Here is a 17,503-nt window from a genome sequence, read left to right as displayed (position 1 = left end):
TATGGAATATTTTTATTTGATGTCCTTCTTCCACTAGACTGTAAACACCAGGGGGGCAGAGATTATACCTCTCTTGCTCATATTGTATAAAAAGCACCTAGATTGTACTTAGCACCTAGTAGAAACTTGATAAATATCTGTTGACGGTATAAATGAATTTAAACTTCTTAAGTTGACATTCAATATGTTTAACCAAATAATGATGACTCCCTGCTCTGATAAACTAATTTTACTCTGGTATTGACCGAGTTTCCACATCACCTGAATTAGTATAGTTACTGGCCTCTGTCCCTTATTCAAGACTGGATCACTTTGTTGAATATATTCTTTGCTAAGTGTCTTTTCTCCTCTCTAATAATTTATCATCTTCTCTACTTTCAGACTGTGTCTTAAAACTGACCTCCGAACAGCCTTCCATGATTGACTTTACTTGTGTGTTCACTCATTTTCATTCATTCATCTAATAAAAATATATATAGAACAATTGCTATGTATTGGATACTCTAGGCATATAACAGAAGTTATATAGGAAATAACAGAAGTCTCTGCTCAAATAAATGAATACATAAATAAGGTGTTTTCAAACAGTGACAAATGCTATTAAAACACAAACAGGGCAGTGTGGTAGAAAGTAGTTGGGGAACAACATTAAGTAAGGGTTCAGAAAAGGACTCTGAGCTGAGACGGGCATAATAAGAAGATGTGAGGGTGGAGCATTTATGACAGCATTTCTAGCTTGAAGATGAACAGGTACAAAGGACAGTACAGGCCCAAGGTTAGGGTATTCTGGGAAGAGCAGAAGTGAGGGCATGTCCAGAGCTATGTGAGCAAAAAAGAGAGTGGTTGGAGTGAAGGCAGAGAGGTAAGCAGAGCCAGATCAAGCAGGGACTTGTAGACTAAGAACGGGAGTATGCATTTTATTCTGAATGTAAGCAGGTACTCTGAAGGCTTTGAAACTGGGTGTGTCATTCTGATTAATGTTTCAAAAAACTCATTTAACTGTTGGGTTACAAAAGAGAAAGCAGAAAGACCAGGTGGAAGGTAGTTGCAGTAACTTGAGAGATGATTATAATTCAATGTGAACTAGGATGGTAGTGAAAATGGAGAGAAATGGGCAGATTGGAGATTTATTGATTTATTAATTGGTTCACTGATGAATTTGTTGGGGGTGGGAATGGAAGCAAGGATGGATGAAGGAAGAGCAGAATCAAATTTTATTTCTACACATTTTAGTTTGAGCAACTGGGTGTTGGTGGTACCATATACAATACTAAGGTGTGGAAACAGGGAAGGAAAGATTAAGGTGGTAGTTTAAGATTAAGGGGCATTCTGTTTAGTCTGTGTCCAAATGTTTACTGACATCTAGTTGTAGATGTGAAGTATGTAGCTGAATATGTGACCCTGGAGCCCTGTAAAAAGCCAGAGTATAGAGTGGTCAAGAGAGTAGGCTTTGGACCCAGTTTACCCAGTTTCAAATCCTGGCTCCTCTTCGCTATGAGAGATTGAACAATTCACTTAACTTCTTTTTGCTTCAGTTTCTTCATCTGTAAATTAGGGATATTAACAGTGCTCAGCCTGTAAGCTTGTTGTAAGAATTAGATGAGTTAATACATATAAAGCAGTCTCTATGTGGCCTGGCACATTGTAAGTATTCACTGAGTGTTAATTACCATTATCAGTGTGTGGCTAGGATTTGAGTGTAGGTGAGGACTGGAGCATAAATTTTGGGAGTCATCAGTGAAATTTCAAAAGCATGATATTATGAGATGGTATTCCCTCAGGAGATAGTGGGTTTAGAGAAGGCCTGAGGACCCTGAGCCAAACCTTGGGTGGTTGCGACATTAGAGGGAAGGCAGGGAAAACAAAGGAGCTACCAAAGAAGAGAGAGAAGGAGCCAGCCAGGAAGCAGGAAGAAAGCCACAACAGACACTGTACTGTGTTGAATAATGTATTTCCCACTCCTTGCCCCCTACCCCCTGCATTCATGTCTACCTGGAATCTCAGATGTGATTATACTTGGAAATAAGATTTTTGCACATATAATTCGTTAAATTCAGATGACATCATTACTGGGTTTTGGTGTACCCTGGGTCTAAAGACTGATATTCTCTATGGATGCCATGTGATGATGGATGAATCATCTATAAACCAGGGGACACCAAGGATTTCTGGGAACTGCCAGAAGCTAGAAAGAAGCAGGGTATGAGGCTTCCCTAGAGCCTTCAGAGGGAGCGTAGCCCTGTTAGTACCTTGATTTTGGACTCTTAGCCTCCTAAACTGTTAGAAATAAATTTTTGTTGTTTCAGTTCAGTCGCTCAGTTATGTCTGACTCTTTGCGACTCCATGGACCACACCACGCCAGGCCTGCCTGTCCACACCAACTCCCGGAATCCACCCAAACCCATGTCCATTGAGTTGGTGATGCCATCCAACCATCTCATCTTCTGTCATCCCCTTCTCTTCTGGCCCTCAATCTTTCCCAGCATCAGGGTCTTTTCCAATGCATAAGCTCTTTGCATCAGGTGGCCAAGGTATTGGAGTTTCAGCTTCAACATCAGTCCTTCCAATGAATATTCAGGACTGATTTCCTTTAGGATGGACTGGTTGGATCTCCTTGCAGTCCAGGGGACTCTCAAAAGTCTTCTCCAACACCACAGTTCAAAAGCATCAATTCTTCTGCACTCAGCTTTCTTTATAGTTCAACTCTCACATCCATACATGACCAGTGGAAAAATCATAGCCTTGACTAGATGGACCTTTGTTGACAAAGTAATGTCTCTGCTTTTTAATATGCTGTCTCGGTTGGTCATAACTTTCCTTCCAAGGAGTAGGCATCTTTTAGTTTCATGGCTTCAATCACCATCTGCAGTGATTTTGGAGCCCCCCCAAAATAAAGTCTGATATTGTTTCCAGTTTCCCCATCTATTTCCCATGAAGTGATGGGACCGGATGCCATGATCTTAGTTTTCTGAATATTGAGCTTTGAGATAACTTTTTCACTCTCCTTTTTCACTTTCATCAAGAGGCTCTTTAGTTCTTCTTCACTTTTTGCCATAAGGGTGGTGTCATCTGCATATCTGAGGTTATTGATATTTCTCCCAGCAATCTTGATTCCAGCTTGTGATTCTTCCAGCCAAATGTTTCTCATGATGTACTCTGCATATAAGTTAAACAAGCAAGGTGACAATATACAGCCTTGACATACTCCTTTTCCTATTTGGAACCAGTCTGTTGTTCCATGTCCAGTTCTAACTGTTGCTTCCTGACCTACATACAGATTTCTCAAGAGGCAGGTCAGGTGGTCTGATATTCCCATCTCTTTCAGAATTTTCCACAGTTTATTGTGATCCATACAGTCAAAGGCTTTGGCACAGTCAACAAAGCAGAGATAGATGTTTTTCTGGAACTCTCTTGATTTTTCGATGATCCAGTGGATGTTGGCAATTTGATCTCTGGTTCTCTGCCTTTTCTAAAACCAGCTTGAACATCTGGAAGTTCCTGGTTCACGTATTGCTGAAGCCTGGCTTGGAGAATTTTAAGCATCACTTTACTAGCGTGTGAGATGAGTGCAATTGAGTGGTAGTTTGAGCATTCTTTGGCATTACCTTTCTTTGGGATTGGAATGAAAACTGACCTTTTCCAGTCCTGTGGCCACTTCTGAGTTTTCCAAATTTGCTGGCATACTAAGCGCAGCACTTTCATAGCATCATATTTTAGGATTTGAAATAGCTCAACTGGAATTCCATCACCTCCACTAGCTTTGTTCATAGAGATGCTTCCTAAGGCCCACTTGACTTCACATTCCAGGTTGTTGTTTAAGCCAACCAATTTGTGGTAATTTGTTACAATAGGCCTAAGAATTCAATGCAGAAAACAAGAAATGGAAGTGTTTTATGAAGGAGGTTTAATGGACCCATGGTATGCTGGCTGAGAAGGAGACTAAGGTGAGGACTGGCAAGGGACCATTGGATATGACAGTGAGGAAGACTTTGATGACCTTTCTGGGAACAGTTTCAGCTGAATATTCACGATGGATTTCTTATTAGAGTGTATCAGGGGAGAATGGGAAGGAAGGAAGTGGAGGCAGTGGCTATAGACAACTCTTAAGAACATGTTCAGAATGTGGATGATGGTTGTGGGTACGAAGTCAGGGGAAGATTTTTTTTTAAACGATTACCATCCTGAGTATGTTTATATGCTAGTGACAGTCATCCAGTAGGGAGAAAAGTTGATGGTACAAGGGAGAAAGGGAATTACTACAGATTCAGGTCTTTGAGAAAGCCAGAGAGGTTGAAATTCAGATCACCCAGTGGAGGATCTGGTCTTTGATAGAAGAAGGGAACTTTCTCCTACTGTACAAGAAGGAAGCCCCAGAATATTATTCTAAATTCTAGTAGATTCCTGGTAGAAGGATGAGGAACTTGACAGACTGCTTCTATTTTCTCAGCTACTCACTCAGCTAAAAGTGAGTGGAGGAGAGAGAGGATGGGTGGTATAGAAGGTTGGAGTAGAAAGTAGAGTGAACCACTCTTGGGAATGGACAAGAAACTCATCAGGACAATGCAGTGGGTTTGTGGAGCAGTGCTGAGGGCTAAGCTCTGAAATTTGTGATCAGTTGTGTGGTTTATCCAGCCATATCAGCCTTGCAGGTGCAGGGCAGATAGAGGGGAAAGAAAGTTAAGGACATTTACAAGCAAGACATTTAAATGGTAGACTATAGAATCTGTGGGCTTCCCAGGTGGCTCAGTGGTAAAGAATCTGCTGGCAAGCAGGAGACATGGGTTTGGTCCATCGGTCAGGAAGATTCCCTAGAAAAGGAAATGGCAACCCATTCTAGCATTCTTGGCTGGGAAATCCCATGGACAGAGAAGCCTGGCAGGCTATAGTCTATGAGATTGCAAAAGAATTGTACACGACTTAGAGACTACACAACAACAATAGAATCTATGGTGGGTAAAGAGAGATGTAAAGACCTAAGAGGGATATGTAAAGAATTGGTAGGTGAGTTGGAAGCTTGGTGCTGAGAAGAACATGAGTGTGGGCACTATAAAAAACAGAATCAGCATGTTTGTAGGAGAGACCAAAGAGAAAGATGCTTAAAGTAGAACTTTTAGAAGTTGATGTTAAAAGACAGTTTGAGAGGTAACTATGGACATAGGTGGGTTGGAGGAAAAGATTGTTTAAGTGAGAGGGTTGAACTAGGGGATTGGGGAGGGAAGAATGGGAAACAATTGCTTAATTGGTACAGGATTTCCTTTGGGGTGATGAAAATGTTCTGGAACTAGGGAGAGATTAGTTGTACAACATGGTGAATGTACTACATGTTACTGAATTTTTCACTTTAAGGTAATTGATTTTACTGTATGTAAATTTCACCTCAATAATAATAAAGAATAAAAAACACATGGATTTTCTATGTGGTTGCTGAAGTCACCAAGAATGAAGACACAAGCAGAGACAGAGAACCCAGTGAGCCAGGCAGAAGATTATCATTGAGCTGGGGAGAGTGACTAAGCATGAGGTCACACCATGCATACTGTTGCAGCAGTGTGTCATCCTGTAAATTTGTTTATGGCTTGCTCCATGTTCACTCAACCAGATTTTAAAAGACAACTATATACAGTATGCTAAACAGAAGGGAATGAAGGTGAGAGGGTAAAAGAAAAAGAAACACTGACTCATACCATGAAAGCATTTATAATTAGCAAAGGAGAAGATACACACAAAGCAACTTTAAAACAAGGCAGTATAAGTAGTCTATCCATCTAACATCAGTAAGAGGTTTGAAGGCAGGAATTATCTGTTTCATTTATATCATATTTAACATCTTCAGAAACTATGTGCTCTGATTCATTTAGCATCTAACATCTATCTAGCATCTAACAAATGCTAAGAATGTGCTTTATAAATATTGACTGACATTTAGTCTCTTTAGTATCCTTGAATAGTGAAGTTATAAGCATGGTAAGCCAAAGTAAAAACAGCAATAATAACAATAGGTAATGTTGCTTTTCTTGTGCCCAGAATTGTTCAAAGCAATATATGTATATGTGTGTGTATGTGTGTAAAATGTAATTTATGGTAAGGTGTTATTACATGGGAAATTAGGCACAGGAAGGTTGAGAAACTTGCTCAAACCCACACAGCTAGGAAGTAGCAGGACCAGATTGTGAACCCAGACAGAGTAACTCCTGGTTCCACTCTTTTAGCTACCATCTCCCTCTTTAAGAAAAGGAATTTTTCCACACTGTACTCTGAAGTCTGTGTCGCAAAGCAAACTTTCTCATTTTGTGCAGTCTTGTACAGACATCAAAGCATGCTCACAGGAAATATTTCTGAAGAATTACTCTCCTTCTTGTTTGTATAGGTAGTTCAGGGAAAAATAATGACAATGTATTCATTACCAAAGGGAGACCAGTGGAGTTTGAGTTCTAGACTCTGAGAGGTGGCTCTTGGTACAAACTCATTACCTCTCTGGAATGGTCAGTCTGACAGAGGGCAGAGTACAGTAGTCAGGGACACAATGCAACCAACCCAGATGTGTCTGCATTTAATCTGAGCTCTGCTCTTGACTAGTTAGTTGTGTGACTTCTGGTAAGTTACTTAACCTCTCTCTACCTCAGTTTCCTCATTTTAAAGATGGAGATAATTATTCTACCTACTTCCTAGGTTTTTTGTGAGATTAAGTGTGATGATTCATGTAAACCACCTCATACAGAACCTAGAGCAGAGTGAAGGCCCAATACAAACTACTCTCCTGCACACACTCTTCAGTGCTGCTCCATTTCTTGTTAAAGTCTGAACTCCTTAGCATGGTCTGGAAGGTCTTTCCTTAACTCCTGAACTGACTCCAGCTTACCTCATCACTATCCACTTTCCCTCTGTAAATCTGTGTGTATGTGCGTGTGCATGTGTGTGTGTGTGTGTGTGTGTGTGTGTGGCTCAGTCATGTCCAATTTTTTGCGACCCCATGGACTGTAGCTGCTCAGGCTCCTCTGGAGTGGGTTGCCATTCCCTTCTCCAGGGGACTGTAAACCTGAGATCCTATCATAATTGTATGCTTGTCATTCTTGCATGTACTTCATACTCTGGGGGTACCTAGCAATATTCCTAATGAAGTCAAAACACAATCCAATTCTGTCACCCACTAGCCCTTAGCATTTTTATTCAGAACAGGTAATTTTGCCCTGCCCTCCAATGTAAGCATGGGCAGATCCCAAGACTTCTTAATTAGTGTGGAGTGCTACTCATTTTATAAGTGACAAATAACAGTCTTGGTTTGTAGTTAGAATGTGTCCAGTTAAGGAATTAGTTGAACGCCTTCATCTCTGTTCAAAAAGTGAGAGTTCCTCCATGTGTGAAGGCCTGTGGTCACCTTCTGTCCTCTCCTCACTCACTTCCTTCCTCCCTGTGCAGGAGCAGTTGCATCAGACTCCACCTGGGTGGAAGCCTCCTGAAGCAGGACAGGTCAGGGAGAGGCTATTCTTACTTGTTAACATGTCTTCAGTTTCTCTGGATCTGGCAGGTGGCTCAACCTGAATCTTTCTTTTCTAGTGCCTCATGCACATCCTTTTTGTAAATTATAATTTATTCTTTGCTTTTTAAATAGCAGCTTATTAAAAAGGATATTTTCAGGGGTCCTCAACCTCTGGGATCTAACGACTGATGATCTGAGGTGGAGCTGATGTGATAATAATAGGAATAGAGTACCCAATAAATGTAATGCACTTGAATTGTTCCAAAACCATCTCTCTACCCCAAGTCCGTGGAACAGTTGTCTTCCACAAATTTTTCTGTCTTCCACAACCAAAAAGGTAGGTGACCACTGGATATATAGCAGAAAGTAATATAATTGATAGAAGAGGACCCACAATATCTAATTACTCTAATTGCTCTGAAAACTACTCCATACAGTGACTAGAATAGGGCCCTCATTGGATAGTGCTCCTTACACTATCCTTCCTATATCCTTTCTATAGCTCCTTCCACAAGCTCCTTCCACACTGGTGACTAGTTATTTTGTAGAATCTGAACAATCAGCACCCTACTACTACTACTACTTCAAGTAGTGGAAGTTAGCTGGCTTTTTTGTTTTGTTTTTTAATTGAAGTATAGTTGATTTACAATGTGTTAATTTCAGGTGAACTCTGCCAAGTCGCTCAGTCATGTCCAAATCTTTGCAACCCCATGGACTGTAGCCCACCAGGCTCCTCTGTCCATGGCATTCTCCAGGCAAGAATGCTAGAGTGGGTTGCCATTTCCTACTCCAGAGGATCTTCCCTACCCAGGGATCAAACCCAGGTCTCCCGCATTGCAGGCAGATTCTTTACCAACTGAGCCACCAGGGAAGCCAAATAATACAGCAAAGTGACTCAATTATACACACACACACACACACACACACACACACATATTCAATTCTTTTCACTCAGCAGTGGCCAAAGGACTGGAAAAGGTCAGTTTTCATTCCAATCCCAAAGAAGGGCAATGCCAAAGAATGTTCAAACTACCGCACAGTTGCACTCATCTCATACGCTGGCAAAGTAAATCTCAAAATTCTCCAAGCCAGGCTTCAACAGTACATGAACCATGAACTGCCAGATGTTCAAGCTAGATATAAAAAAGCCAGAAGAACCAGAGATCCAATTGCCAATATCTGCTGGATCATACAAAAAACAAGAGAATTCCAAAAATACATATACTTCTGCTTTATTGATTATGCCTAATCTTTGACTGTGTGGATCACAGCAAACTGGAAAATTCTTCAAGAGATGGGAATATCAGACCACCTGACCTGCCTCCTGAGAAATCTGTATGCAGGTCAAGAGGCAGCAGTTAGAACCAGACATGGAAACAACAACTGGTTCCAAATTGGGAAAGGAGTATGTCAAAGCTTTATTTTGTCACTGTGCTTATTTAACTTACATGCAGAGTACATCATGCAAAATGCAGGGCTGGATGAAGCACAAGCTGGAATCAAGATTGCCAGAAGAAATATCAATACCCTCAGATATGCAGATGACACCACCCTTACGGCAGAAAGAGAAGAGGAACTGAAGAGCTCTTGAGGAAAGAAAAGAGGAGAGTGAAAAAGCTGGCTTAAAACTCAACATTCAGAAAACAAAGATCATGGCATCCGGTTCCATTACTTCATGGCAAATAGATGGGGAAACAATGGAAACAGTGACAGACTTTATTTTCTTGGGCTCCAAAATGACTGCAGATGGTGACTGCAGCCTTGAAATTAAAACACACTTGCTCCTTTGAAGAAAAGCTATGACCAACCTAGACAGCAAAAGCAGAGATAAAACTTTCCTAACAAAGGTCCGTCTAGTCAAAGCTATGGTTTTTCCAGGCATCATGTATGGATGTGAGAGTTGGATTACAAAGAAAGCTGAGTGTGGAAGAATTGATGCTTTTGATCTGTGATGTTGGAGAAGACTTGAGAGTCCCTTGGACTGCAAGGAGATCCAACCAGTCCATCCTAAAGGAAATCAGTCCTGAATATTCACTGGAAGGACTAATGCTGAAGCTGAAACTGCAATACTTTGGCCACTTGATGTGAAGAACTGACTTCTTGGAAAAGATCCTGATGTTGGGAAAGATTGAAGACAAGAGGAGAAGGGGGTGACCGAGGATGAGATGGCTGGATGACATCACTGACTCAATGGACATGAATTTGAGCAAGCTCTGAAAGTTGGTGATGGACAGGGGGGCCTGGCGTGCTGCAGTCCATGGGGTCACAAAGAGTCGGACACGACTGAGTGACTGAACTGAACTGAGTGTGGATGTGTTCTAGTTTATCCCTCCCCTGCCTTCCCCTTTGGTAACCATAAGTTTTCTATGTCTATGGGTCTATTTCCCTAAAAAGCTAGCTGACTTTTTATTACTGGTCAACTATGGTAAGACGCTGGTGGACCTCCATGTGTTGTTTGAGAATTCTTAATTCTAGTATCAATGACCCGGGTGGGTATATCTCTGTTCTAGGTGATCACATGTGACCCTTTGAATTGGATTTTTACCTCCAGCTTCTCACTACTGGGTCCTTCTTTCCTTGTGATTAGTCCTATGGTATAGGACCCTGGACAAGCAGAACCAGCCCTGTTTCTCATGTGGCATACATCAGGTCCCTGGGAAATACACACACTGACAAACTCTGGCAATGCTCATGCATCCCAAAGCAGCCACTTTTCTTCTGTCACCATGGGTAGCTTTCACTTTCACAGGGGGGCACCAGGCAGCAGCCGTATGCAGGGAATACATTTTAGCCTCTGTGAATGGTCCCTTGAAAGATCACGTCATCCCTAGACTAGAACAGGAAGTATTATCTCCCCCTCCCCCGCCAGAAGCCTGGTTCCCTCGGAAGTACTGACAGCAACAGCTCCCTCCAAAGAAACCTTTCCAAAATTCTATTCCCGCTCACCCTTTTACACCATTTGATAACCTTATCTAGCTAAAGGGGCCCACAAATCTTGGAACTAGTTTGCTCACATTCCTTTTATAAATTATGGCCACTGGGGAGCTTGCCTCATACTTTTACTGGTCTCTGAATCTGATTCTTTGGCACTTCATTTGACACTGAGATTCCATCTTACCATCTGAAATGTGTGTGTCACATGTGTTCTCTCTTCCCCTCTATTTGCTTTCTCTTGACTCACCTAACTGACCCTTGTCTATTTTCAACACTTAGAATGTCTCTCCCTTCCTCCCACCCCATAACCCCACAAAATGGGTTGATCTCTTCTGTTTGTATTTCCATGGTAACCTTTGCCCACCTTTATCATAAACAGTCCAGTTCATTCTGTATTAAAACTATTTCTATGTTTGTCCCTAGCCTCATGAGACTGGAAGACAAGAGATTCTTGAAGTTTACTGTTATATCCTCAAAGGCTAACAAAATACAATTTAAATTCCCTTTAGCAATAGCATAAAAATCCTCAAATATCTTAGGAATTTATGTAATAAAAAAGATATGCAAGACTACTATGTCAAAAACTAAAAATCTCACTGGAGTCTTGGAAAACTCAACAAGCCAAAATTCCAAATCTGATTCCATAATCGATAAGAAAGTGCAAAGAGCCAGGATCCTCTTGAAGAAAACAAAACAAAAGAGAGAAAACCAGGAGGGGAGACTTGCTCTACCATATGTTAAGACTTCTTATTTAGTCAGAGTAACTGAAGTTGTTGTTATTGGCACAAATAAAGACAAACACATCAGTGGTTTGAAATAGAAAGTTCAGGAACAGATCTCCTCAGACACATTGATTTATGACAGTGAAGGCAGCACAGAGCAGTAGGGAAAAACAGGCTGCAAACAACCATTAAACATAAAAATATGAAATTTAAATTAAGAAATAATGTTCATAAAAAAAAAAGACTATTTAGAGAATGAAAAGGGAAGCTGTAGAACAAAAGACTTTGGCAGCATATATAATTTAAGAGGGGTTTGCATTCAGGATATGTTGGATTGGCCAAACAGGTCATTCAGGTGTTTTGGAAACAGGCGTTATGAAAAACCCAGATGACCTTTTTTGGCCAGCCCGATACTAAGGATTACAAAACAAAAAGCAAAAGGTAAATAAGACAAGAGAAAATTGGGTAACAGGCTAGAGCGATTCACAGAAGAGGAAGTACAAAAGGCCACCAAACATGAAGACGTATTTGACCTTGTCAGCAATTACGGAAATGTCAAGTTAAAAACTCCACTAGAATGGCTAAAATTAAAAGGACTGACAATCTTAATTGCAGGCCAGAATATAGAGCAGTAAGAACTCATAGATTGCTAATGGGTGTATAAATTGGTATAAACATCTTGGAAGACATTTTGGAGTTATCTGAGAAAGGTGAATATAGGTAGACCCTTAGGCCAGCAGTTCTCTTCAAGAGAAATATGTGCACATGTACACCAAGAGACACGTGCAGAAGTGTTGATACTAGCATTCATAGTAGCCTCAAACTGGAATTTAGTTTGAACCAAAATTGGAACCAAAACTGGAGTTTGTTCATGAACCCAAAGGTTCATAAATAGACTGAATAAAGATTGAATTCTAGACTGCAGTGAAAATGAACTGCAGTTTCACACAAGAATATAATTTAATCTCAAACACAATATTAAGCAGAAAAAGCTCATCACAAAAGGATAGTTACCATATGATTTCATTTATATAAAATTATATAAAATTCAACAGGCGAAAGAAAATATAGTATTTAGGGATTCATACTTCAGTGGTCAAACAAAAAGTCACTATATTAAATCAGAAAAATGGTTACCACTGTGGTTAATGAGACAGTTGTGAATAGGAAAGAGTATGTGGGAAACTTCTGAGAGTATTATCAAACTTCTATTTCTGGATAGTAGTTAAATCAGGGGTCCCTAACCTCTAGAATCTAATACCTAATGATCTGAGGTAGAGCTAATATAATGATAATAGAATAGATAGAAATAAATGCAATGTGCTTGAATCATTGCAAAACCATCTCCCCACCCTGCCTGCCCTGGTCCATGGAAAAATTGTCTTCCATAAAACCTGTCCCTGGTGCCAAAAAGGGTGAGGACTGCTGAGTTAAATGGTTGTGTTTTATAATAACTTGTTCAGTTGAACAGTTATGTTTCTTTGTGCTTATCATTATAATTTTTTTTGTAATTACTTCCTCATCTTCATAACAGCATATTTTACTGACTAGCAAATTGAAAGGATTGAAGGCCTTGGGACTCTCTTAACTGCTGATGACAGAAAACACAACCCCAACTGGCTTAAGCACAAAAGATGATTTTATTGCCTAATGTAATTAGATAGAGTATGGACATGCTGGCTTCAGATGAGGCCTAGGTTGGGGCTCATACATGGTGACCAGCCCTGGTTTCTTTTTACATCTCAGGTTCTTTTACTTCCTTTGGCAAATTTTCAAATTGGCTCTTCCCTTTTGGATCTAGGATGGCCTCCTGTAGTCCATGAAATTACAGGAAATAATTAATATATATGACAATCAATAACCATTTGTTGGGATGGCCAAAAAGTTTGTCTGGGTTTTTCTGTAAGATGGTATGGAATAGCTCAAATGAACTTTTTGGCTGATCCAGTATTTAGTTGGATATCATCATGCTTGAAAAGCAACACAGTTTTATTTTACTAACCATCTCAGACTTACTTAGAATCAAGACAAAGAAAGTGACTGGGCAGGACAGAGGGACACCAGTGGACCTTAAATCTGAAGACAACAAAACATTTTTTTCCTTTGCTGATGTGAGAAATTCAAAATAGTCACAGGCACTCAGACTGATTAAAAACAAAGCTGGCTTGTAAGACATGACAGTAACATAATGAGTGAAACTTGATTGTATCTTGGTTAGAAAAAATTTGTCTGTAAAAGATATTTTAAGGAGAATTGGGAAAAATGGAGTATTGGCTGGACGATAAAAAGATTTAGGGAATTACACTTTGTTTTCTTCAGTGTAGTAATAGCATTTGGTAATACTGGAAAAAGCTCTTATTTTTAGAAGAGGCAGGCTAGAGCATTTAGGGGTGCAACATGTTGATGTCTGCAACTTACTCTCAAATAGCTCAACAAAAGACACACACATATAGATAAAGCAAATATTCAAAACTTTAACAAATGTTGACTGTTGACTGAATCTAGATGGTGAGGATATGAGTGATGATTCTAATGTTCTTTTAATTCTTGTATATATTTGAAGCTCTTCAAAATAAAAAGTTGGTGAAATAAACAATTGGGGGGGGGGGAGTTTAAAAATGCTGACCAAGCAAAAAGCTGACATATTTCTATGTTTTTTCTTCCTGCAGCCTAGGCATTACTTGCACAAGAGGCAGAAAAGGATAAATTTATTTTGGTATTCAAGCAGTATACAAGATCTATTGCTTTTCCAATTATCCATGAAAACATTTATTTAGCATCAACTATGTGTATGCATCTCATTGTTAATAGGGAGTTATAATTTTATCTCTGTCTGACTTTATTACAGATTAACTGTTGCCAACCAAATACCAAAGATGGGAGGAAGGAAACTAATAACATTTACTAAGGGCTTACTTTGAAACATAAATATTAGCCTACATCATTTATTTATTTTTTGTTATAATCCTGTGAAGTAAATATTGTCATTATCCCTGTTTACAGATGGTAGATGGAGTCATTTGTATACTTGGCACAAATAGGATCCCACATCTAACAAGTGGGGGACATCTGAACCTAAGAGTAAATCTCTTATCATACATTGCTGGTGGGAATATAAAATGGAGCAGCCACTTTGGAAAACAGTCTAGCAGTTTCTCAAAAAATTAAATATTGAGTTACCATGTGCATGCATGCTAAGTCACTTCAGTTGTCGCTTCATAGATCCTATGAACTGTAGCCTTCCAGGCCCCTCTGTCCATGGAATTCTCTAGGCAAGAATACTGGAGTGGGTTGCCATACCCTCCTCCAGGGGATCTTCCCCACTCAGGGATCAAACCTGCATCTCCTGTGGCTCCTGCACTGCAGGTGGATTCTTTACTGCTGGGCCACTGGAAAAGGTGATGCATAACTGGCTACCAGTTATCTGCCGATTCGAAACAAAGGACTATTTCTATGTGATCATTCAGTTCAGTTCAGTTTGGTCACTCAGTCCTGTCTGACTCTCTGCGACCCCATGGACTGCAGCAAGCCAGGCCTCCCTGTCCATCACCAACTCTTGGAGTTTACTCAAACCCATGCCTATTGAGTTGGTGATGCCATTCAACCATCTCATCCTCTGTCATCCCCTTCTCCCGCCTTCAATCTTTCCCAGCATCAGGGTCTTTCAAATGAGTCAGCTCTTTGAATCAAGTGGCCAAAGTACTGGAGTTTCAGCTTCCGCATTAGTCCTTCTAATGAATATTCAGGACTGATTTCCTTTAGGATGGACTGGTTGGATCTCCTTGCAGTCCAAGGGACTCTCAAGAGTCTTCTCCAACACCACAGTTCAAAAGCATCAATTCTGCAGTCAGCTTTTTTATAGTCCAACTCTCACATCCATACATGACTCCTGGAAAAACCATAGCTTTGACTAGACACACCTTTGTTGACAAAGTAATGTCTCTGCTTTTCAATATGCTGTCTAGGTTCGTCATAACGTTTCTTCCAAGGAGTAAGCGTCTTTTAATTTCAAGGCTGCACTCACCATCTGCAGTGATTTTGGAGCCCCCCAAAATAAAGTCTGACACTGTTTTCACTGTTTCTCCATCTATTTGCCATGAAGTGATGGGACCGGATACCATGATCTTAGTTTTCTGAATGTTGAGTTTTAAGCCAGCTTTTTCACTGTCCTCTTTCATTTTCATCAAGAGGCTCTTTAGTTCTTCTTCACTTTCTGCCATAAGGGTGGTTTCATCTGCATATCTGAGGTTATTGATATTTCTCCCAGCAATCTTGATTCTAGTTTGTGCTTCATCCAGCCTAGTGTTTCTCATGATGTACTCTGCATAGAAGTTAAATAAGCAGGGTGACAATATACAGCCTTGACATACTCTTTTTCCTATTTGGAACCAGTCTGTTGTTCCATGTCCAGTTCTAACTGTTGCTTCCTGACCTGCATACAGGTTTCTCAAGAGGCAGGTCAGGTGGTCTGGTATTCCCATTTCTTTCAGAATTTTCCACAGTTTATTGTGATCCACACAGTCAAAGGCTTTGGCATAGTCAAAGCAGAGATAGATGTTTTTCTGGAACTCTCTTGCTTTTTTGATGATCCAGCGGATGTTGGCAATTTGATCTCTGATTCCTCTGCCTTTTCTAAAACCAGCTTGAACATCTGGAAGTTCCTGGTTCACGTATTGCTGAAGCCTGGCTTGGAGAATTTTAAGCATCACTTTACTAGCGTGTGAGATAAGTGCAATTGTGTGGTAGTTTGAGCATTCTTTGGGATTGCCTTTCTTTGGGATTGGAATGAAAACTGACCTTTTCCAGTCCTGTGGCCACTGCTGAGTTTTCCAAATTTGCTGGCATACTGAGTGCAGCATTTTCACAGCATCATCTTTTGGTATCATTAGCAAGAGTTAATGCTATAAGGAACTCAGAAACTAGCCTTTTGGAATGGCAGGAACTGTAACGAACATACACTCTTGCAAACTCTGAGCTGACTTCTTCCTCAGTGTTGAATACGGTTAGTGGACAGTAAGATAACCTTAGGGCTTCCCTGATGGCTCAGTAGATAAAGAATCCTCTTGAAATGCAGGGGTCTGCCTGCAAGGCAGGAGACCCAGGTTTGATCCCTGGGTGGGGAACATCCCCTGGAGAAGGAAATGACAACACACTTCAGGATTCTTGCTTGGTAAATCCCATGGACAGAGGAGCCTGGTGGGTTACAATCCATGCAGTCCCAAAAGAGTCAGACAGGACTGAGTCACTAAACTGCTACCAAGATAACCTTTAGAATCCTGAACTGCCTGCCATTCCAAAAACATAAACACTCCACTTATTTCCTTCTAGCACATTAAGTTAATTCCTTTTATGACCAAGATATGGCATTTGGGTATATCCTTAAGCTTGGTTCCAGGTACTTACCATGTTTTTCTCCTGACCTTCCCTGATTTGTGTGCTTTGGGGTGTCTCCACTCTGGAAAGTACTTGCTCTTTTTTATTTGAGATTGTAAAAACAGGAAAAAAAAGTCACATGAGATTGCCTCATTTATTTGAGCAGTCCTCTCTAATACCCCACCCCCTACCCCCTGCTTTTTATCCCACTGCTTTTCTTTTTTTTTTTGCTTTTCTTTTTTTGCTTGCTTTTCTCTTTAGTGTGATTTAGTTACCTGTTTCTGGCTCTTTAGAGCTTTTTCAAAACTGGATTAGCAGCAGTGTAATAGCAGTAACCCTTTAATTACGGGAGTAATTTTCTTTGCTTGTTTTGAACCCCAGCATTTATAGGCAGCTGCTATAAAAACCAAATGTGACTTTTTTCCTGCTTTTACAAGTTCGGGGAACTTACAGCAAAGCTTATAGGACTTTGAACCCAATTTTTACCTTTAAAAAAGGAAAGGTCAGAGCTGAGGTAGACTTTGCTTCCATTTAAACAAAACACAGAAATCCAGGATCAGTGCTAAAGTAATCCTTTCAAGATTCTATCATTCACCTGGGAAGAATAAATAAATCCAGTTAGAATCTGTTTATGTAGTTTTGACTTCATGGTAATCTAGTTTCTGGCCTTACATTTTCTTGACTGAGTCAGTAGTAAAATTGTGAAAACAGGAAGGAAATCAAAGGAAAGGCCTTGCTGTCCTGGGCAGTTTCCTATTCCAATCATTTGTCATGTGGCCTCTGTAATTCTCTGTGTGTGTAATTTCTCATTTACCAGTATTGAGAGACTCATAAAACTGCCTCTTTGCCATGTAGCAGGCTTAATGATTATTTGTAAGTAGTTTAAGGCACAAGGATGAACGGTGGCCAATCCCCAGAAATTGTAAAAACTTAAATTTCTTTAGGGATATCAAACTGGTGGAAGGGAAGTTACTCTGAATTTGATTGATTGATGCCT

The 17,503-nt window shown here is 40.2% G+C and overlaps 1 long non-coding RNA gene across 1 annotated transcript in view; it reads right to left on the bottom strand.

The window, feature by feature from the left end:
* LOC110143646 (uncharacterized) overlaps window positions 1-16,669 on the bottom strand; it is a 33,196-nt gene extending 16,527 nt beyond the window's left edge. The window contains exon 1 of the long non-coding RNA XR_002315636.2: window positions 16,537-16,669. This is a non-coding gene — a long non-coding RNA (uncharacterized lncRNA). The remainder of the gene's footprint in view (window positions 1-16,536) is intronic.
* Between the last annotated feature and the right edge of the window lie 834 nt (window positions 16,670-17,503).

This window comes from Odocoileus virginianus, chromosome 3 (genome assembly GCF_023699985.2).
Source record: "Odocoileus virginianus isolate 20LAN1187 ecotype Illinois chromosome 3, Ovbor_1.2, whole genome shotgun sequence".
Classification (NCBI taxonomy): Eukaryota; Metazoa; Chordata; class Mammalia; order Artiodactyla; family Cervidae; genus Odocoileus; species Odocoileus virginianus.
The sequence above is the reverse complement of the archived record's forward strand: the minus strand, read 5'-3'. Positions and strand labels throughout refer to the sequence as shown.